The 23,324-nt window shown below is 45.2% G+C and overlaps 1 pseudogene; it reads right to left on the minus strand.

Moving 5' to 3' along the window:
- Positions 1-3,997: 3,997 nt before the first annotated feature.
- On the minus strand, positions 3,998-10,521 carry LOC147109461 (uncharacterized; annotated as a pseudogene).
- Between the last annotated feature and the right edge of the window lie 12,803 nt (positions 10,522-23,324).

The raw sequence follows: 23,324 nt of genomic DNA on the forward strand, positions 1-23,324 counted from the left end.
GTGATACACCAGGTGACAACGCTACGCTATGTCGCGAAGATCCCACCGAGGTGTGAGTGTCTGCACTGGTGCAGGGTGCACTTAATTCTGCTGACGCTGCGCCCTCAGAGGTTGCAGGTTCCTCTGAGGAGTCTTCCCGCTCAGGCTCTTCCTCCTGGACAGTGGGGAGGGGGCTCTTGATGGTCCTGTGGGGGAGTAAAGGTTAGACATGTGATATTAACGTAGCACATGGAATTGTGCAGATGATCATAACTCAAACTGTATGAGCATCAGATGCCATATCAGTCACTCATGCAATGTAAATGAGAGGGATGCAAATCTATTCTGTCACCAGCTTGCTCTGCTGTGCCCGTCTGACCGTCCCCCACTTCCAGATCCTCATCACCTCTGATGATCTCCAGGGCCGATTCCTCAGCGTTGGTGAGATGGGCTATGGAAGGTGGCCCTCCTTCTGCCTTAGCCCTCTACCTCTTATTGTGGGCTCTCTTTTCCTGCAATGAGGGACACAAGTGGAGTTTGAGTGAGAATGATGGAGTGAGTGTAGAGAATCCATAGCATAGATGCTTAGAAGGAAACAAAGATGGAGTGAGGTGCCAATACCAAGGGCCCTCCCTGTGTGTTGTTAGTTTTTGTCATAGCATCACAGTGATAGCGAGTGTGAGGGCAGCATAGTCGAATAGTGAAGTGATTGTGAACATAGAGAGAGAGGGAATGGTTAAGGATGCAAGGGATGTAAGGGTAAAGTGGGATGTGCAGGAGTAGGTTGACAATGCAGAGTGCTGGTGATGAGAGGAGATGGGGAGCAGATTGAGGCCAAGTGTGATGTCATTGAACCTTTTTCTGCACTGCACCCAGGTTCGAGTGCACATGGATCTGGAGCTGACCTCCTCAGCAATTTGCAGCCAGACTGCTTTGGTTTGCTGTGGTGGCTTCTTCCGCCCAGAGGATGGGAAGAGTACCTCCCTGCGCCCTCTGACTCCCTCCACAAGAGCATGAAGGGAGTTATCATTAAATGCTGGTAGTCATGATAGCAGTTGTCATAGGCAAATCCAGTAGCAGCAGTTGTAACAGGCAAATCCAGTAGGCAAATAATGAGAGAATGAACCAAGGCTGCATGGGCCCCTTAAATGCAGTTGGCTCACAGACGTCAGCAGAGGCGAGTTACAGACACAAAACACTAATTGGCTAGGGGAGCGCACACGCAGGGACTCAATTGCCCAATTAGGGCAAAATCGCAAATTTGTACCGGCTGAAAGTGGCGGTGGGATCAGAACCCGCCGACAACCTGACCCGCACCCAACCCGCCACCAATGGGAAAATCGCAGCCGTCGTCTTTCAGATGAGACGTTAAACCGAGGCCCTGTCTGCTCTCTCAGGTGGACGTAAAAGATCCCATGGCACTATTTTGAAGAAGAGCAGGGGAGTTCTCCCCAGTGCCCTGGCCAGTATTTACCCCTCACCAACATCACTGAAACAGATTATCTAATTATCACATTGCTGTTTGTGGGACCTTGCTGTGTACAAATTCTCTGCCACATTTCCTACATTACAACAGTAACACACCAAAAGTACTTCATTGGCTGTAAAGCCCTTTGGGACATCCTGAAGCTGTGTAAGGCGCTATATAAATGCAAGTCTTTCTTTCTTTTTATTGGCTTTTTACATCACCTGCCAAAATTACTAAAGGGATTTGAGACTTCTGATGGAAGATTCAGATGCATCGCAACTCCAAGTTCTGGACAATAGATCTTGCTTCCAGATCAAAACACAAAGGTTTCTTCGTTGATTCCTAAATCATCATTCTGAGTTCTGCATTAGCATCTCTATTAGGGATTAGTGTTTGGAGATCTGGGAGGAAGTGAGACAATCAAAACAAAGAACCATGAGTAGACGCCGGTCTGTACCAGCACAGGAATCTAGCATGTTAAAAATTTGAAGACATTTGTGAGGAATGTGTCTTAAAAATGTGTCTCTGGAGATTGCTGCTGGACAAAGTAAGCCCAATGCCTTGGGTGGTGTAAAGAAAACACTGCTCTGGCCATCAGTTAACAGTTGCAGGCCAATTCAGCTGAAATCCTGAGGCTTGGAGTGGTGCCTCAGACAACGGATCAGGAGGAATGTGCAGCTCTGATTTTTTTCTGCATCCTTGGATCTGCATGAGCTCATTCACCCAGTCTTTGATAGGTCTGTTATTCACTAATGAGCTCTTATTTACTGAAGCATGCCGTCACTATAAGCTTGTTTTGGTCTATGGATTTGTTCAGCAACTGTTAATCTGGCTAGAATTTCAAAAAAAAATGAAAGCATGGGGGTTGGGGGCTGGGGGTGGGGGGTGGTGGAATTGGGTTGTGTAGGTCTTTAGGCACTATGTGGTCTCCTAACGCACTAAAATAGGGTCCAAGATGTGCGTGCACACTTCCAACGGGAAGTGCACTGGGCACCAGCTTGGTAAAGGGGTTTGTGTAACTAACGTCCACTGGCATCATGCAAAGCAGGCAGATTATGACGTCAATCAGTGTGCAATGCTGATTTGACACCAGCGCTGCCATTTACGAATTCCACAATCCAGCCTACACCCTGTCTTAACCTCACACAGCTGAACACGCGTTAAACAAAATGAAGGACCTCCACCAGCGCTATTTAAAGGGATCATGAACTATGTACAGGTTAGTTACTGGATTATCTCTTCTAGCTGCTGGTGCAGTTGTTCACGTTTTTGGAGCTTTCCTATGCTTGGCTAAAGTTTGAATAGTCTACAGGGAGTGGTCTAGCTGATGCTGAAGTACTCTTTTGTTGATTTAAAAGCTTGTGCTGAAACAAGTTGCTTCTAGACATGGAGGGCCTGGTAGGGCTTCCTCTTGGAATTGAGCATGACTGGGAGACTGAAGAGAGGCCACACAGAGCAGGACAAGCTGCTAGAAGAAAGGGGAGGAGGATGGGGAGACGGGCTCTCAGCAGGAGGCCATATCCGCTGAGGGTCTTTCGGGAGCAATTCTCTTACCTCAATTTCAGTGTGGTTCAATGCTTGAGATGTCTTCACTTCACAAAAGAGGTCCCTCAATGTGCACCTGGTGTGCGACCACAGGCAGCGCATCATGCAGGTGAATGCCATTATCCTGGCAGTAGTCACGATTCCTTCACTCTGCGGCAGTCCTCTGTGACACCTGTATTTGACCCACCATGGCAAGTCAAAGACTGGCTACTGGGCGACAAGAGTTATCCACTCATGACATGGCTCGTGACTCCAATCTGGAACCCATACACACGTGCATAGCAGGCCTACAATGCAAGCCATGCTGCCACCAGGAACATTATAGAGAACACCATCGGTATCCTCAAGCAACGCTTCTGCTACCTGGAGCACTCTGGAGGAGCCCCGCAGTACTCAGCTGAGTGGGTATCAAGTTTTGTGGTAGTATGCTGCATTCTACACAACCTGGCCATTATAAGGGAACAGCCCTTGCCACCACCTATCAGATGAGAAGCTGAGGAGGAGCATGAGGAGGAGGAGGAGGAAGTAGAGGAAGTGGAGGAGGAGGAAGTGCAACAGGAAGTGGAGCAACATGAAGAGGAAGGGAGGCTACAACGTGGACATCCCCTTCTGCCCGGGCTCTACGTAATTAAATAATTAATGAGCGATACCAGTAACCTCAACCACACCTTCCCATTCACCAACCATCCCATGCTCCTTACCTTTCCTCTATCACTGACCATCATCTTTATGATAACACAAAAATAAAAACCACCAGAAATGCATATTCCAATCCAATTTTATAAATTCAATCATGACATAATGCATACAAAAGTAAACTGATCACCTTTGTGTATTCCCTTAGTGCCTGTCTTCTGTGTTCCTTTGCCTATCTTGTTGCTCCTACAAGTTGCTTCTCCAGTGGGTGAAGCATGGGTGGTTGAAGGCTGCTGACCTTAAATTGAAGAGACTGCAGATGGCTTTGGAGGGTGAGTTCAAGCAGCTCTGGGCCTAGAAGGCCTGGCTTCAGACCGCACATTCTCGGCCTGGGCCGCAGCATTGTGAGCTGGCTGGCTGGTTGACAGGCAAAGGTACTGGCAGAGTGGCAGGGATGGGAGCAGGAATGCTGTCATCCCGAGAAAGGACAACAAGTTCATGCTCAATGGAGCCACTGCTGCACTCCCGGGGTGATGCCTCAGCAATCCTACTGATCTGTTGTAGAACAATTTGTTGGACTGCTGTGATATCCTGGAAGCCCCTTTGAACAGTGGTATCCAAAGCCATGATGGCAGCAGCTTGCAAGGCAACAGTCTGAGCTTCCACTGCATCAACCAGACCTCTGATGGAAGCTGTTTGTGCTGCAATGGAAGCTGTGACATCGGCTATTAGACGCTGCATTATGGTGCATTCCACAGGCGTGCTGATCAAGATGACCTCCCATGTTGGAAATGATGGGCTCCAAGGTCTGTGCAAAGCCCTGTGCCAAGTTCATGCTGGTCTCCTCCATGTTCCTGAGCGCAGACTTTTTGGCAGGCTTTCCAATGCACCAAGCCTTCTTCTGTAGCCTGGGCCATTGAAGTCCTCACCTGACTGTTCTGCAGCAGAACTCGTGTGCGACCTCACCCTCTGGTGAGCTGGCACCTGTGCTATCCTTTCCCCCTGCCCTGGCTCCTGCGCACTTGTGCCCGGTGTATCACCACGTGCAGATCCCTCCTCTATTCTTGCCTGTAAAATACATACCGTGTCTGTCTCTGAGCTGCTGGCTGCAAGTGTAAGATTGAATGACGGTGTCCCTTCATCTTCACTGTCTTTTTCTTCTTCCTCCACTGACTGGGAAGGTTCCAGTTCTTGGGTATCTGAAATTAAAAAGGGACAAGGGTTAGGTCATGGTGAAGGGAGCAGAGAAAGTAAGAAGTGCATGCATATACCATCTGCAGCTCGTGAGTCATAAGAAATTGTGGGATGATGGAGAAGTGGGATGAAAGAAGGAGGATTAGGTATGCAGATACCCTCATCATCGATCCCTCCAGCTCCGCCAGTGGCCACGGCCTCAGCAATGCCCCTTCTCATGATGGCCAACACTGTACCTGCCATGGGGGTTAAAACATGCAGGCAATTTTGTCCTCCTCCAGTTCGTTGCTGCTGCCTGCCATTATTCTCTTACAAGAAAGAGGGAAGTGTATCAGTGAGTGCCCTGCAATATGTTTAGGTGATGTGGCTGTCATGGTTGAATAGCTGCCAGTGTGTGGGAGCTGTGCGTTGTGGGTGCGACGCTTGCAACTGTGCTAAGGGTGTGAGGATGAGGTAAAGCATATGAATTTTAGGATTGAGTACTGATTGATAGAGATTGTTGGTAGGTGTGTGATGGGGGTGTTGTGAATTGAGCAGTGGCTGAGGTTAGTGGTACAGTTGGTGGGATATGCCATTTGAAGATGAACTCGCTCATCTTGACAACTCGTTTCAGATTGCTAAGCTTCTTGCTGCACGGCATCCATGTTCTTGGAGCAACTTTTCTGGGATTGACCTCTGTCGCTACTTGTTCCCACTGCCTCTGCAGCATGTGTCTGGAAGGCCTCCTGCCCCCCTGCGGATACAGGACATCTCTCCTCCTTTCCACCTCTTCCAGCAAGACCTCCAATGCATTGTCTGAAAACCTTGGTGCTCGCTCTCTCGCATATTCAGCCATCCACATCCATGGGGCTGTGGTGGAAAGGGTGGACAGCTTTAAGTTCCTCGGAGTCAACATCACGGAAGACCTCTCCTGGTCCCTCAATACCTCCTCTCTGGTGAAGAAGGCCCAGCAGCGCCTATATTTCCTAAGGAGGCTGAAGGGATGTAACCTGTCACCCCTGATCCTCTCTAACTTTTACCGCTGCACAATAGAGAGCATCCTGACGAACTGTATCACAGTATGGTATGGCAGCTGTAGCTACTATGACCAGAAAGCCCTGCAGCGGGTAGTCAAAACTGCCCAACGCATTACCAGCACCCGGCTACCGACCATAGAGCACATATACCAGAAACGCTGTTTACGGAGGTCACGGACCATCATCAAAGACCCTACCCACCCCAGCCACAGTCTGTTCACCCTCCTGCCATCTGGGAGACGCTACAGATGCATTCGCACCCGAACGACCAGATTTAGGAACAGCTTCTTTCCCAGTGCTGTCATCCTACTGAACCCTACGCTTAGCAATCTGAAACGAGTTGTCAAGATGAGCGAGTTCATCTTCAAATGGCATATGCCACCAACTGTACCACTAACCTCAGCCACTGCTCAATTCACAACACCCCCATCACACACCTACCAACAATCTCTATCAATCAGTACTCAACCCTAAAATTCATATGCTTTACCTCATCCTCACACCCTTAGCACAGTTGCAAGCGTCGCACCCACAACGCACAACTCCCACACACTGGCAGCTATTCAACCATGACAGCCACATCACCTAAACATATTGCAGGGCACTCACTGATACACTCTAAAGCCTGCACATCTGCCAATGCACTTTATTATGTTTATGTTAATGCATTACAAGCCAAATGAATGTTGAATGTTTAAATGTCTTAATCTAAATGTACACTCTCGGGAGCCGCAAGCCTACATTTCGTTGTACTGCACTTGTGCACTAACAATGACAATAGAGTTGATTATTATTATTATTATTATTATTATTACATTATTATGCTCAAAGTATCACAGCCCAGATTGACTTCTGAAAAAACTCCCACCACTTCTTGCAGCCATAATTCACCTCCCCTTTAAGAGGGGCAGGCTGCCTTTAAGTAGCGCCAGCCACTCACGATATCGGGGCCCCTGCTGATGCCTGCAGCCAATGGACAGTGCAAGGAGTGCTGGCTGCATGCAGCAATCATTTAAAAGAGCAGGCAGCACCAATTTACCATGCCGCATGCAACGCAATGAATGGGCATGATCTGCACGCCTGCTTTCGGGGGTTAGCCAATTTCTCCCCCAGAAATATTATCAAAACTTTCAACAAAACAGAACAACTCACTACAGAACTGAAAGGGTTTGACTGGTGTTATAAACTTATAGGGCTAGAAATTCATGACCATAGCGCCACTCCATAGCATCATTAAATGGCGCTAAAATGGCAGCCACCACTCTTTCACCAGCTGCTGGCAGGTCCTGTGGTGGCTGCCATTACCTTTGTGCTGCAAAATGGAGGCGTTGTGACGTAAATCGACGTGCAACGCCAATTTAAAATCACAAGCGCGAACTTCGACCCCAGCGCTGGGTCCTAAGAATGCAAGATTAACTTGACGTGTAAGCAGGCTGACAGTGGTGATGTTTGCACCTCTTAAAGGGACACATACATCGTTCAGGTAAGTTTGGATTTAAGGTTTTGGACTGGTTTTTTTTGATTTTATTGAAGTGGTGGCTTGCTCCAATAGATGTGAAAAGTTCTTTAAGTGTGTAGGGAGTGCTGCTGGACACTTGCAAGGGCTCAGATGGTAAATGAAGACCTTTGAGAAGACAGAACATGCTGCAAATACTCAGCAGGTCGCTCAACATCAGTGGAGAGAAAAACAGAGTTCACATCTCAGGGCGAGATGCTGCCAGATCATCTGAGTATTTCCAACATTTTATGCCGTCATTTCACAATTACAGCATCTGCTCGCAGAGGGAAGAGGAAGACACAGAAGAGGAGGAAGCCGAAGAGGAGGAGGCTGAAGAGGAGGAAGCAGACGGAAGAATGTAACCCAGACAGCCCCTTTGTATCTGGGATGGAATCATCCGCCGGCGGTCCCAGTGACTGCAACCCCAATTTCCCTTTCAACATTAGTCCCACACCTTACCTTCCATCTGTTACTGACCATCACAACATCCTCTTGGCCACGATGCTGAAATAAAGGCCACCACAAAGCAAACTTTCAAATCCACCTATATACATCTATCCATCCAATGTGACATCAAGAAATCAACTCATCACCTGTATGCATTCTCTTAGTGAGTGTCTTGTGTGTGCCTTTGCCTATCCTACAGATGTTATGCAGTGCTACCCCAGTGGCTGCAGCATGGCTGGTGGAAGGCTGCTGACTTTCAGTGGGGGACACTGCAAATGTCCTTGCTGGCTGACCTTGAGGAACTGGTGGCTGGGAGTGTCAAATCAATCATCTTATTGCTCTTTTTCATTCCCCTCTCCCTCTTCTTGGTTACCCACTGGCTGGGCAGGCTGCATTTCTTGGGTGTGTGAAATGAGGAAGGCACAAGGGTGGAGTTGTGGTGAGGGGAGGGTGGGAAAGCATGAGGTGCATGCTAGAAGGAGGATAACGTATGAAGATACCAGCATCTTGTATCTTTTCAGTCCTGCCGCTGGCCAAGGGCTCAGCCATGCTCCTGCCAAGAATGGCCAGCACCATCTCCTCCAAGGAGGTGAGGTGAGGCTAGGAATGGGAGAGGTGCCTCGTGATTGGTGCAGATTGTTGGTAGGTGAGTGATTGTTGGTAGGTGAGTGATTGGGGTGTGGGTCGTGCATTGAGCAGTGTGTGAGGCTAGAGGTGCAGTTGGTAGGAGACGGCTTTTGAAGGTGCATTCACTGACCTTGACCAGTGGTCTGAGGCCATGAAGCTTCTTTGGGCACTGGAGCCAGGTGGTAAGGGTGACATTGTGGCAGGGACGGCCTCGGTGGTGTGCTTCCACATCATACTTTCTCCTGCACACAAACTTTGCTTTGGATGCCTCCAGTAATGCCACCAGGATGGCATTGCCTGACAGGTAAGTGCTGCACCAGCAATCTCCAACCCCCAAATGAATTTTGCTCAGTTAGCATTGTGGCCATTTTCAGCGGCCGTTAACTTCATTTGCCGGGCCGGTGACATCGGCAACTTTACTGGTTAACACGATTAAACTTTTGAATAAGTCGATCTGTATGATATCTGACAGGTCCTCTGATCTGACCACATGACTACTGTCCCCAGATTATGGCATTGGGTCTGAGGTAAATAAGACAGAGGTGAATACAACAGTTGCCTTCTACTTTTTTTTCAATATTTAACAGTAATATCAAAACTTTCAGTTGTTTTACTTTGTCCCCATTGTTATTTTAGTTTACTTTGAAAATAAGACTAAATTCCAATGAGACAGTCCTTACATTGACCAGAAAGAGGCACTCGTACTCCACAAGTTATGTGTAAATGAGAAGACTCCCTGCCTTCCACTTGTTAAATTGGCTTTGTCTGTTTAATAACGGTGGCTCTTTACACCAATGAACCAGCTGAGAGCTGATAGGAATCCTCACACTAACTGCAGCCTGAGCTTTTGTGTTTGTCAGAGAGATAACCCATGGAATATCAATTGTATTGACTCAACTCTTTTCACTTGTACTGATGTTAAATTACTGTCTGTGTGAAAATAATCTCCAAGTCCGCCAACAAAAAGAAGCTTATAAAAGCACAGTTACTGTCTCTACATAACAAACATGCAACTTAGCTTATACCATTAATACTGACGTGGTAGACGTATTCAAATTAAGCAGATTTTAGCAGTTTGTCTGGATTTCAGTGCTCTGTCAATATCTTAAATCTGAATTCAAAGTTGCAACATTGCAATGTCATTTCTAGACAAGGACAAAATATAGCGCCTGCAAGAATTGCCACTGGTCATGAATTCTACTCCTGCTATAAATACAAATTGTTGCTACTCTCCGGTCGCTTTTTTGATTCAACGTTTTAACATATTCACAAAATCTAGATGAGGAAGGCTACTTGGCCCATCTTAGCCCATCCAGAAAAAATGCCTACAGGACAGCTTTTTGACATCAAATTCGACTTTGAACCTATGCCCCCATGTCCTATTATCATGGTTTACCTTGAAGCAGTGGTCCAGATTTATATTTTCTCCATCATTTAATCTTACATACTTCTGTGAGCTGCCCTCTCAGTCACCCTCTTTCAAGACTAAAAAACCTCAGTTGCTCTAGCTGTCCATCATAACCAAACCCTTTGATAGCAGGGATCAGCCTTGTGGCTCTTTTTTGCACCACCTCCAAGGCTCAAAGTGTCTTGGTGTCCAAAACCGGACACAGCATTCAGGGACCAGTCTGACCAGAGCACTATTCAGTTTCAGTGTAACATCCTTTGATTTAAACTCTACTGATTTAGCAACAAAATTCAGCATTCTAGTCACTTTATAGATTGCTACTCTACAGTGACTTGACCTGATAAGTGTAGAGTTTACTAACACCCACCAATCTCTTTCAGCCTCATTGTTAGCTAGTTCTACACTGCTCATGGAGTATTATGCATTTTATTTTTTCTTCCAATACCTTACACATAACTGTATTAAATCTTATCTGCCGCTGTTCTGCCTATTTACAGATTTTATGCAATTCCTTTTGTAGGACCTTGACTGCTTCTTCCAGTTCGACGCTCACCTCCACTCACCCTTGTTTGGTATCAACTGGAAACATGAACACTATGCATAAAGTTTCTGAATATAAGTTGCTGGTTTTGAGCCCTGTCTAAAGACGCCATCTCATTAATGTCTGTGAGTACACTGGATTACCTTCCTTCGTGGAAGGCATGATACTATAGTCCTTTCCAGTAAATACTTCAAGAAGTAGTCATTGCATATTTTAATCATTTGCTGTTCATTCTCAGTCTGCCCCTATGAGCATCCTTCAAGGTTATCACCTCTTCTCTGCCATAGTTCTGGAAACGATCTTGTTATTGCAGTTAGAATCTGCAGCTATTTTTATTTCCAGGCTCCTCTTTGCCCCTTTCAATATGATTCTCAGTATTCCTGTGTTCTTCTTTGCAGAACCACTCCCCTTTCTCCCAACAGACTTTGTAGAACTCGTTTTTCTTTCTTATTTCACTTTCCAGGGTTCTGTTTCTTTGTGGAGGATATTGTGTGTTCAGTTCCTGCTTGCCAGTTTTAGTCATGTATTTTTCTTGAAATGTCTTCATGATTTCATCAAATGTTCATTCATTTTCTCGAGTTACAGGGACAAGGCTGGATCAAAGACAGACTTTAAGCTGCCTGACGCATATAGATAAACATGGATTCAATACTTATCCTTCATATTGTGCCTTCAAATGATCACATTCAGATTTGGAGTATGGACTGTAGTTTTTAGGAGGGATGAAATGGAGGCCTAGAAGAAAAAAGATAACAGGGCTTTTGCGTGTTTTAAAAAATATCGTGAAATCCTTAAACCAGTCAACATCGACATATACAACTATTGGGAACAGGCCTTATCTGTATTTTCAAAGTTTGCATTTTCAAGAGGATGTATTACTTGATGGTCTCCTTTACTCACTCCTCACACATGGCTCTGATATCAGTTGCTTGTCATCAGATGAACGTGTGACAGAAGGGAAGTCCAGGGGCCCTGTTACAGGTATAAATAAACCTGTTGTATGTGACTGGGGTGGAGCAAAAAACATCATTTTACACAGTTTCCTGTTGAATGGTTTAAATTTGTTACAGACATTTTGTGTGGGGTGCACACTTTAGGGGTAAATTATTTGAATTTGCACCTCAAACTCTACTCCAGTCACTCTACGTATTTGTCTAAATGACCAAGACATACGATTGTGAATGACAGCCCAGTGCTCTTCTCCTTGCACTACCTGGCAGTGTTATTGTGCTTTTTCTATTCATGCTGTTTACCGCATCTTGTCATTTTTGTTATGACACTTGAAATTTAAAATGAAAAGGCATTCATGCAAAGAAACAGAAACATGATTACACATTTATGCAGAGAAACTAAACAATTTTAAAACGCAAGGTTGTTAAAATATTAACTGCGTAAAGCATTGCATTAACACCAAATGTTTACACAAATGCGATGATTTACTTATTTACCGTGTAAACCAAATTTTAAAAAATTACCATATAAGTATGGCTACATAAATATTAACAGTATTTTCAAATTCAGTCTCTGCTCAATTTTTGCATTGCTGTAAAAGGTTCCCTGATAAAATATATAATTTTATTAAAGAGTCATATTCTATAACATGAAGTGAAGTGTTTTCAGATGCCATGATGTGTGTAAGTGATGTGATATCACAACAGTAGCCCTTCAGGAGACACAGTGAGTGCACAATTGGCATTGGCATCTATAGTAATCTGGGATGTTATGATTAAGGTTATCCACCAGGTGGTGCTGTAGCCAATGCTGCTACTAAGGTCAGAGGTTTGCTTCCTGTTAAGGTCAGAGATTTGCTTCCTGTATAGGTCAGCACAAGGTGGAATGCCAGGATGCTGATGCAGGCTGTCTGTAAACGTGTTTCCCAGTTGTTAATAAAATACTCGTGTTAATTCTACGATATCGCCTCTTTGAGTCCTTGTTCCACTTAATGGGTTTATCACATTTGGCAACGAGGCAACGTAAGGATGCTGCATAAAGAAGAAAAGTCTGCCGGGACGTTTAAACAACAAAATCACGAGCTAAAGTTAGCTACAAGCTGGAAGAGAGCATGGCTGCCACGGTAGGAACGGTTTCCGCTTTTGATATTCAAGCACAAACCTGGGAAGAATACTGTGAAGTGTTGGGTTATTTTTTCGAAGCAAATGAAATAAATGATGCCGGAAAAAGGAAAGCCATTCTGCTTAGTTCAGTGGGAAGCCAAACCTACAGTTTGATGAAAAATCTGTTCAGTCCTGAAAAGCCTGGAGACAAATCATTTGTTGAATTAGTGGCTTTGCTAAAAGAACATTTCAACCCTAAGCCTAGTGAGATTGTACAGCGGTTCAAGTTTAATTCAAGGAACAGGAAAGAGGAAGAGAGTGTAATGGACTATGTAGCGGTGTTGTGTAAATTAGCACAAGATTGCCATTATGGGAACAACCTGAAGGAAATGCTGCGAGATAGGCTAGTTTGCGGAATTATGGACAACCGAATGCAGTGTAGATTATTATCAGAGACTGGGCTTACTTATGAAAAAGCATTGGAACTTGCTCAAGCCATAGAGACAGCGAACCGAGATGTAAAAGAAATACAGGGTTCAGACAGGGCTAATGCTACGCAAGTTGCAGGTCAGGTTGTTGTGCACAAGTTGAACATGCGTCAGAAACCACAACGTGAGCATGTGAAGGCATGTTATAGATGCAAGGGCGATCACCTGGTGAGTGAATGCCGGTTTCTGGAGGGAAAGTGCTACAAGTGTGGGAAACAAGGACACATAAAACGAGCTTGCAGGGTGAAATCACCTGTGGAGGAATCCAAACCAAAAGGGGGAGGACAGCAAAACCAAGGGAGAGAAGTGAAAAAACATGGAGTACACCACATCAACGGGGAAGCTGAGGAAGAAGAGGACATGTTCATAATGTATAGCATGTTAGAGAACATTCCAAAAGTGGCTCTTATCACATTGCAACTGACAGTAAATGACTCTAAGGGGAACTTTGAAGTGGATACAGGGTGCGGCGTGACCATAATGAACAAGGCAGAGTACTCAAAATTGTGGAACCATGCAAAAGTTCCAGAGTTAAAGCCTGGCTTCCTGCATCTTAAAACATATACAGGTGAACGAGTAGCGACATTAGGTACAGCTAAGGTAACTGTGCAACACAGGGACACAGTGGAACAGCTACCTGTAGTTATAGTATCGGGTACCGGACCAAACCTGTTAGGTCGGGGCTGGATAAAAGAACTTAAATTAGACTGGGGAGCAGTACATCAAATAGATGCGGGCAAACAGTTGACTTTGCAAGAAGTGTTGAGTGAACATGAGAGTGTGTTCAAGGAGGAACTTGGCACATTTAATGGCCCCCCAGCTAAGATTTATGTAGACAAGGAGGTGCCGCCAAGGTTTTTTAAACAACGACCTGTGCCTTATGCCATGAAGCCAAAGGTAGAGGCTGAGCTTGACCGTCTATTGAGAGAGAACATACTGGAGCCGGTGAAATGTTCGGAATGGGCAGCTCCCATAGTACCTGTGTTAAAACCGGACAATTCGGTAAGACTCTGTGGAGACTATAAATTGACTGTCAATCGGCTGTCTAAACTAGAGCAGTATCCTATTCCCAAAACAGAGGATCTCTTTGCAAACCTGGCTGGAGGAAAGAAATTCACAAAGTTGGATATGAGTCATGCCTACTTGCAGATTACACTGGATGACGAATCAAAGAAGTATGTCACCATAAATACACACAAGGGCTTGTTTACATATAACCGCTTACCGTTTGGTGTCTCATCTAGTCCAGCTATCTTCCAGAGGACAATTGAAGGTGTACTGCAAGGGATTCCACATGTTTCCATCTATCTGGATGACATTCTGGTGATGGGAAGAACCGACCAGGAGCATCTGAGCACTCTGAGAGAGGTACTACAGAGCTTGGAGAGGGCAGGGTTCCGGCTCAAGAGGAGTAAGTGCACTTTCCTGGGGAATGAGGCAGTGTTCCTGGGACACAGAGTGGATGCCACCGGGCTCCATCCACTCAAGGAGAAGGTACAAGCACTGCAGGACGCCCCTGCTCCTACAAATGTGGCTGAGTTAAAAGCTTACCTGGGACTGCTGAACTATTATAACAGGTTTTTACCAAACTTGTCAACTGTGTTAGCATCTCTTCACAAACTACTGCACAAGGAGACACAGTGGCAGTGGGGAGAGGAGCAGGGGGTTTCATTTGAACAGTCCAAGAAACTGATGCTGTCGTCGGATGTGCTGGTTCACTACAATGCAGAGAAAGACATCATTCTCTCTTGTGACGCTTCACCTTACGGGGTGGGGGCAGTTCTTTCACACTGCATGGAAGATGGAACTGAAAGACCAATAGGGTTTAAGTCCCGAACTCTAACACCAGCGGAAAAAAACTATTCCCAGTTAGACAAAGAGGGGTTAGCAGTAATGTTTGGGTTACAGAGGTTCCACAAGTACATATATGGCAGGAAGTTCACCATATGCACCGGTCATAAACCTCTTCTCTCTCTTTTCAATGAAATGAAAGCAGTTCCACAGATGGTGTCACCCCGGATCCAGAGGTGGGCAGTGACGTTGAGGGCATATGAGTATGTCATCGTCTACAAGGCGGGCAAGTACCATGGGAACGTAGATGCCTTGAGCCATCTTCCACTGCCAGGCACACCTATCCGTGCAGCTCCAGAGGACAGAGTTTTGATGAGGACACTGACACGGCACTTGTGACTGCAGAGCAAGTAAGAACATGAACAGGTAAAGATCCAGTACTGTCTAGAGTTCGAGAATATGTGGTGAGGGGATTGCCACAGCATCCGAAAGGGGCTGACTTCACACTGTCACAGTGTCAGGAAAACAGAGCTGAGTGTGCAGGATGGTTGCGTGTTGTGGGGAGCACGAGTGATTATTCCACGGCCAGCACAACAGTCCATCCTAGAGCAACTACATCAGTGTCATCCTGGGGTCTCGCGTATGAAAGCCTTGGCTAGGAGTTACTTGTGGTGGCCAAAGCTAGATGAGGAGATAGAAAATCTAGTCAAGACATGCAGCACTTGTCAGGAACACCGGAAGGCACCAGCAGCGGCTCCTCTCCACCCCTGGGAGTGGCCGGATAAACCATGGAGAAGATTGCACTTAGATTATGCGGGTCCATTCATGGGGAAGATGTTCCTCATAATCATTGATGCACATTCCAAATGGATGGATGTTTATCCTGCAAATTCTGCTTCCACCACTACTACTATAGACTGCCTGCGTCGGAGCTTCAGTAATCAAGGGCTACCGGAGATCGTGGTGAGTGACAATGCCACTTGTTTTGTGAGTACAGAGGCAAAAGAGTTCTTGAGAAAAAATGGCATAGTGCAGGTGACCTCGGCTCCATATCATCCGTCCTCAAATGGACTTGCGGAGAGAGCCGTACAAACATTTAAGGAGGTGACGAAAAAAAGTGCAGAAGGGAGTTTAGCAGCCAAAGTGTCACGGGTTCTGTTCAGCTACAGGATAACACCTCAATCCACCACAGGACTCTCTCCTGCTGAGATGTTATTAGGTCGTAGACTACGCTCCACTCTTGACCTTGTCCACCCGGACCTAAAAAGGAAAATGGAAAACAGACAAAACAAACAAAAAGAGAACCATGATAAAAGAACAAAGAGCCGAAGTTTTGGAGAAGGAGATGCGATCCTTACCAGGAATTTCAGTTATGGACCAAAGTGGATTCCTGGCTTCATAGACTCAATGACAGGTCCAGTATCATACAAGGTCATGTTGGGAGATGGTAGGGTAGTGCGCAGACATGTAGATCAGATACTTCCCAGACAAGGGGAAATTGAAATGAAGGTTCCAGATGCAATGACTGAAGACAGGGTTGCCCCCAGTTATCCAAGTGCATCTGTGGTGCCACCACCAGGGACAGAGATAATTCCACAGGAACCTATCCATCAAGAGGAAACCATCGTTGCAGAGTCAGATACTCTGAGCACTGCTCAGGAGCAGCTGGTGGCTTCACCACAAACAAACAGGGACTTTACTGTTAGACGTTCACAAAGGACTCGCAAGCCACCAGAGAGATTGATACTGAACTGTTAGATTCGTCAAGTATGGAACATGATGAATGGAGACTCCTTATGTGACCCTCAGGAATGGTTGTTTGTTAAGAAATTCATACTGAAATCTTAAGGGGGGAGGGATATAGTAACCTGGGATGTTATGATTAAGGTTATCCACCAGGTGCTGCTGTAGCCAATGCTGCTACTAAGGTCAGAGGTTTGCTTCCTGTTAAGGTCAGAGATTTGCTTCCTGTATAGGTCAGCACAAGGTGGAATGCCAGGATGCTGATGCAGGCTGTCTGTAAACGTGTTTCCCAGTTGTTAATAAAGTACTCGTGTTAATTCTACGATATCGCCTCTTTGGGTCCTTGTTCCACTTAATGGGTTTATCACAGCATCAGAGTCACCCATTGAGTACTGCAGAGGTTTTCAAAGTTTTCTTTGTAGGGGACCTCAAAATCCTGAAGACCCCTCCCCCCCAAATTAAAAAAGATTGTGTCAGCTACAGGAAGGAATAGAGTACAATCATTGGATTTTTTTTATTAGTGTACAGCAAATACAGAAACAGAGATGCTTCGTACTCTCTCTCTACCCTACAACTGATCTTTCGCTCACAGCCTTACATGCAGAGAAAATGGGAAAGCCTCAGTGTTCTATTATGCTGCGGTCTCGCACCTGTTCTCACCCCCATTAAGGAATCCTCACTCACATCTGGGCTACATTCCTTGTGAAGGCAAGCAGAGTGCTTTCACACTCCGTACCTTCCTCTTGAAGGAGAAGACTGCATTCAATGCCCACCAGAGCAGTGCCACTGGGAGAGGATGCCTGAGTCTTTGTCCCTCATTCCGTTTGAGAAGAAAGTTCTGGAACAGCAGGACAGTCACACGCAGGGGGACTTGTAGGCAACTTAGAAGTAGGAGGGGAAGCACCGACTGCAGGTTGGTAGGAAAGCCAACATAACATGTCTCGTCAGTTCCCGTCACTTCAATGTAATCTCTCTGCGTAAATAATTTGTCAACATTTAACCTTGCAACTTGTTCTGAAAGTGCTTTGGGTACTTGGGTATTTAGTGGTTCAACAACACAATCCAATCTTTCCTGTTTTTACATCCTTCTGGGGAATCTAGGAGGAGCAGCAGCAACAGAACTGAAGCCCTCATGCTCCTTTCCCCGAGGCATATTTTATGCACCTCCAACATTGCTTTGCACCCTTGCAAGCATTAGCCCAGTGACATCCATCTCAGGATGGAATAGTTAGTCTTATCTGGTCTGAGGGCAGTTCAGACAGTGAAGCACCAAGGAAGGGGAAGCATGAGGTCACTCATGAGGAGCTAGTGTAGCCATCTGTAGGGACAGAAGACACCTGTCCTTCGCTGAGGAGCCACTGGACCCAGAGCCAGGACGTAAAATGAGAGCATCAAACCCATGATGAGGCAGTTCAGGAGGTAAACATAGAAACATAGAAGATAGGAGCAGGAGTAGGCCATTCAGCCCCTCGAGCCTGCTCCGCCATTCAATGCGATTATGGCTGATCATCCAAATTCAGTACCCTGTCTCTGCTTTCTCCCCATATCCCTTGATCCCCTTAGCCATAAGAAATATATCTAACTCCTTCTTGAATATATTTAATGAATTGGCCTCAACTGTCTTCTGTGGTAGAGAATTCCACAGGTTCACCACTCTCTGGGTGAAGAAATGCCTCCTCATCTCAGTCCTAAATGGCTTACCCCCTATCCTTAGACTGTGACCCCTGGTTCTGGACTCCCCCACCATTGGGAACAGCCTTCCTGCATCTAGTCTGTCTAGTCCTGTTAGAATTTTATAAGTTTCAATGAGATCCCCTCTCATTCTACTAAACTCTAGCGAATATAATCCTAATCGACCCAATCTCTCTTCATACGTCATTCCTGCCATCCCAGGTATCAGTCTGGTGAATCTTCGCTGCACTCCCTCCACGGCAAGAACATCCTTCCTCAGATAAGGTGACCAAAACTACAAACAATACTCAAGGTGTGGTCTTACCAAGGCCCTGTACAACTGCAGCACGACATCCTTGCGCCTGTACTCGAATCCTCTCGCTATGAAGGCCAGCAAATCATTTGCCTTCTTATCCGCCTGCTGCACCTGCATGCTTACCTTCAGCGACTGGTGCATAAGGACACCCAGGTCTCATTGCACTTCCCCTTTTCCCAATCTATTGCCGTTTAGATAATAATCTGCTTTCCTGTTTTTGCCACCAAAGTGGATAACCTCGCATTTATCCATATTATACTGCATCTGCCGCGCATCTGCCCAATCACCCAACCTGTCCAAATCATACTGGAGTTTCTCGGCATCCTCCTCACAGCACACACGCCCACCCAGCTTTGTGTCATCTGCAAACTTGGAGATGTTACATCTAGTTCCCTCATCTAGATCATTAATATATATTGTGAATAACTGGGGTCCTAGCACTGATCCCTGCGGTACCCCACTAGTCAATGCCTTCCACTCGGAAAAAGAATCGTTTATTCCAACTCTTTGCTTCCTGTCTGCCAACTAGTTTTCTATCCAAGTCAGTACCTTACCCCCAATCCCATGTGCTTTAACTTTGCGCGCTAATCTCTTATGCGGGACCTTATCAAAAGCCTTCTGAAAGTCCAAATACACCACATCCACTGGTTCTTCCTTATCTATTCTACCAGTTACATCCTCAAAAAATTGCAGTAGATTAGTCAAGCATGACTTACCTTTTGTAATTCCATGTTGAATTTGTCCGATCCTGTCACTGTTTTCCAAGTGCTCTGCTATTACATCTTTTATAATGGACGCTAGCATTTTTCCCACTACTGATGTCAGTCTTACCAGTCTATAATTCCCCGTTTTTTCTCTACCACCTTTTTTACATAGTGGGGTTACATTAGCTACCCTCCATTCCATGTGAACTGTTCCAGAGTCTATAGAATTTTGGAAGATGACCAGCAATGCATCTACTATTTCTAGGGCCACTTCCTTAAGTACCCTAGGATGTAGATTATCAGGCCCTGGGGATTTATCGGCCTTCAATCCCGTCAATTTCCCTAACACCATTTCCCTACAAATACTGTTTTCATTCAGTTCCTCCCTCTCATTAGACCCTATGTTTCCCGACATCTCTGGGAGTTTATTTGTGTCCTCCTTTGTAAAGATAGAACCAAAGTATGTAATTAATTGGTCTGCCATGTCTTTGTTCCCCATTATAAATTCCCCTGATTCTGACTGCAAGGGACCTACGCTTGACTTTACCAATCTTTTTCTCTTCACATATCTATAAAAACTTTTACAGTCAGTTTTTATGTTCCATGCAAGCTTACTCTCATACTCTATTTCCACCCTCTTAATTAATCCCTTTGTTCTCCTTTGCTGAATCCTAAACTGCCCCCAATCCTCAGGTTTGCTGCTTTTTCTGGCCAATTTATATGTCCTCTCCTTGGATCTTATGCTATCCCTAATTTCCCTTGTTAGCCAATGTTGAGTCACCTTTTAAAAAATTTTTTATGCCAAACAGAGATGGACAAATTCTATAGTTCATCCATGCGATCTTTAAATGTTTGCCATTGCCTATTAACCACCAATCCTTTAAGTAACATTCCCCAATCCATCCTAGCCAACTCGCACCTCATACCATCATAGTTTCCTTTATTTAAATTCAGTACCCAAGTCTCTGAATCAACTACTTCACTCTCCATCTTAATGAAGAATTCTATCATATTATGCTCGCTCCTCCCCAAGGGGCCTCACACAACAAGATTGCTAATTAATCCTTTCTCATTACATAATACCCAGTCTAATATGGCTTGATCTGTAGTTGGTTCCTTGACATATTGGTGCAGGAAACCATCCCGTATACACTCTAGGAATTCCTCTTCCGCAGTATTGTTACTAATTTGGTTAGACCAATCTATATGTAGATTAAAGTCACCCATGATAACTCCAGTGTCCTTATTGCACACATCTCTAATTTCCCATTTAATGCCATCCCCAACCTCAGCATTACTGTTTGGGGGTCTGTATACAACTCCTACTAACGTTTTCTGCCCCTTGGTATTTCTCAGCTCTACTCATACAGATTCCACATCATCACAGCTAATATCCTTCCTTACTTTTGTGTTAATCTCCTCTTTAACCAGCAATGCTACCCCACCGCCTTTTCCTTTTTGCCTGTCGTTCCTGAATATTGAATACCCCTGGATGTTGAATTCCCAGTCTTGGTCACCCTGGAGCCATGTCTCTGTAATCCCAATTATATCATATCTGTTTACATCTATTTGCGCAGCTAATTCATCCACCTTATTACGAATGCTCCGTGCATTAAGACACAAAGCCTTCAGGCTTGTTTTTTTAACACTCTTAGACCTTTTAGAATTATTATTTACTGTGACCATGTTTGATTTGCACCCTTGATTTCTCTGACTTCCACTTTTGCTTTTTTCCTTCCTGTCTATTGCTTCTATCCTTGCTTCCCTTTCCTCTGTCTCCCTGCACAGGTTCCCAACCCCCTGCCATTTTAGTTTAAACCCTCCCCAACAGCACTAGCAAAGACTCCCCCTAGGACATCGGTCCCAGTCCTGCCCAGGTGCAAACCGTCCAGTTTGTACTGGTCCCACCTCCCCCAGAACCGGTTCCAATGTCCCAGGAATTTGAATCCCTCCCCCTTGCACCATTCTTCTAGCATATATTCATCTGAAATAACCTTCTATTTCTACTCCATGAGGTATCCATGAATTTGGCTCAGATGGAAGGGTCCAGTAGCCACATTTGTGGCACCATGATGGATGTGTGTAGTGTAACCTCTGCACAGTCTTCCAGTCATTAAATCGACCGTGGAATGTATGGTAGCTCCAGCAATATCTGCAACAGAAGCCCTCCACTTCCAAGCCACTCACACTACCATGTCTGGTCTCGTGATTGACTGCAGGTCACCTTGAAGTGTGCAACACAAATCTGCCACCCCTCCCTTTCACATGCACTGTAACTCCGACAAGTTCACTGTTCCTCTGACAAGACCATTCTATAAATGCAATTGAGAAGGTCATTTTGGATAGGCGCTCTACTCCTATAATATAATATAATTTCCTTTGCATCTCTACGTTCTTCCATCGTCTTTTCTTCCTCCAAGTAACAAAAATAAAGAGGGATTCTCATAGGGACAGCCATTGTATCAAGGTGCATGATGGCACCAATAAAGGGTAACCCCAAAGCCACCCCATAAAACCCCTTTACCCACAAAAAAGAAAATTGAGGAAAAACACACTCCCCGTCTGTTCAGGAAACCGATATAAAATTGCTGCTGGAAGTTGTTGGCTGCCACTTTAAAATATTTATAATGAAAAGGTGTAGCCTAGCAACACAGAATGCCCCAGCTTATATGGGAGAAGTTAACACTAGTTGCATTTTCGATGAAATGGCTGGAAAATTATGCAGAGTTTATGTTGATGTGCCATTAGCATATAATAATTTTCCTGCCTATTTTGTGGGAACTTCCTTCACATGCTCCTATTGCCAATGGGATGGGTGGAGGTGAGGTGTTACTGATCGCTGCCCCTTTTTGCCCCGTGATCACCACTTTACAGGCATAATGGAATTGGAAATTGCCCCCCATGGCCTGGATATTCAGCAGGTTTGCACCCATCTCAACTTCTACTGTGAAAATAGCAAGGACTGTGAAGTAAATATTAACTGTAAGTTGCCTACTTCAAAGGAAAAATTCAGAATAGGAACAATTCAGATCTTCTCATAACAGTAATGTTTCCCAGGGGCTACTGACAGATAAGCAATGGTTTCAGTCTCTGTGCTACTTCAGGTGATTGGTCTGTTTGCCACCTTGTGTATATAGTGTACCTGTAATTCATTTCACATCATTTAGCTATTAGTTCTTTGTACATAACTGAGGGATTGTGGCTGCCTGGGCCCAGCAGAAGGGCTTATTAGGGAATATATTAGGAAAGCCTAGTACACTCTCCCTAATGGAGACTGGCACCAGTATATTCTGGTCACCTGGCTAGTAATGTCACACTGTATACTAAAAGCTTATCATTAAAGTAAGCTATTTGTTTTTCAGCATTCAAATCTGATACAACATTTCATAAGAACATAAGAATTAGGAGCAGGAGTAGGCCATATGGCCCCTCAAGCCTGCTCCGTCATTCAATAAGAGCATGGCTGATCTTCAACCCCAACTCCACTTTCCTGCCTTATCCCCATATCCCTTGATTCATCTGGAGTCCAAAAATTATCTATCTCAGCCTTGAATATACTCAACGACTGAGCATCCACAGCACTTTAGGGCAGAGAATTCCAAAGATTCACAACCCTCTGAATGAAGAGATTCCTCCTCATCTCAGTCTCAAATGGCTGGCCCCTCATCCTGAGACTATGCCCCCTAGTTCTAGACTCTCCAGCCAGGGGAAACAATCTCTCAGCATCTATCCTGTCAATCCCCATAAATGTTATATGTTTCAATGAGATCACCTCTCATTCTACTAAACTCCAGAGAGTGTAGGCCCAATCTACTCAATCTCTCCTCATAGGACAACCCTCTCATCCCAGGGATCAATCTAGTGAACCTTCGTTGCACTGCCTCTAAGGCAAGTATATCCTTCCTTAAATAAGGTGACCAAAACTGCACAGTACTCCAGGTGTGGCCTCACCAGAGCCCGGTACAATTGTAACAAGACTTCCTTACTCTTATACTCCAACCCTCTAGCAATAAAGGCCAACGTGCCATCTGCCTTCCTAATTGCTTGCTGTACCTGCATGCTAACTCTCTGCGTTTCCTGTGCGAGGACACCCAAATCTCTCTGAACACCAACATTTAATAGTTTCTCACCATTTAAAACATGTTCTGTTTTTCTATTTCAAATCAGGCACCAGCGTGACAGAAAATAATGAACAGGA

The sequence above is a fragment of the Somniosus microcephalus genome, chromosome 12 (assembly GCF_052327205.1).
Source record: "Somniosus microcephalus isolate GS21.2 chromosome 12, FLI_Smic_1.0, whole genome shotgun sequence".
NCBI lineage: Eukaryota > Metazoa > Chordata > Chondrichthyes > Squaliformes > Somniosidae > Somniosus > Somniosus microcephalus.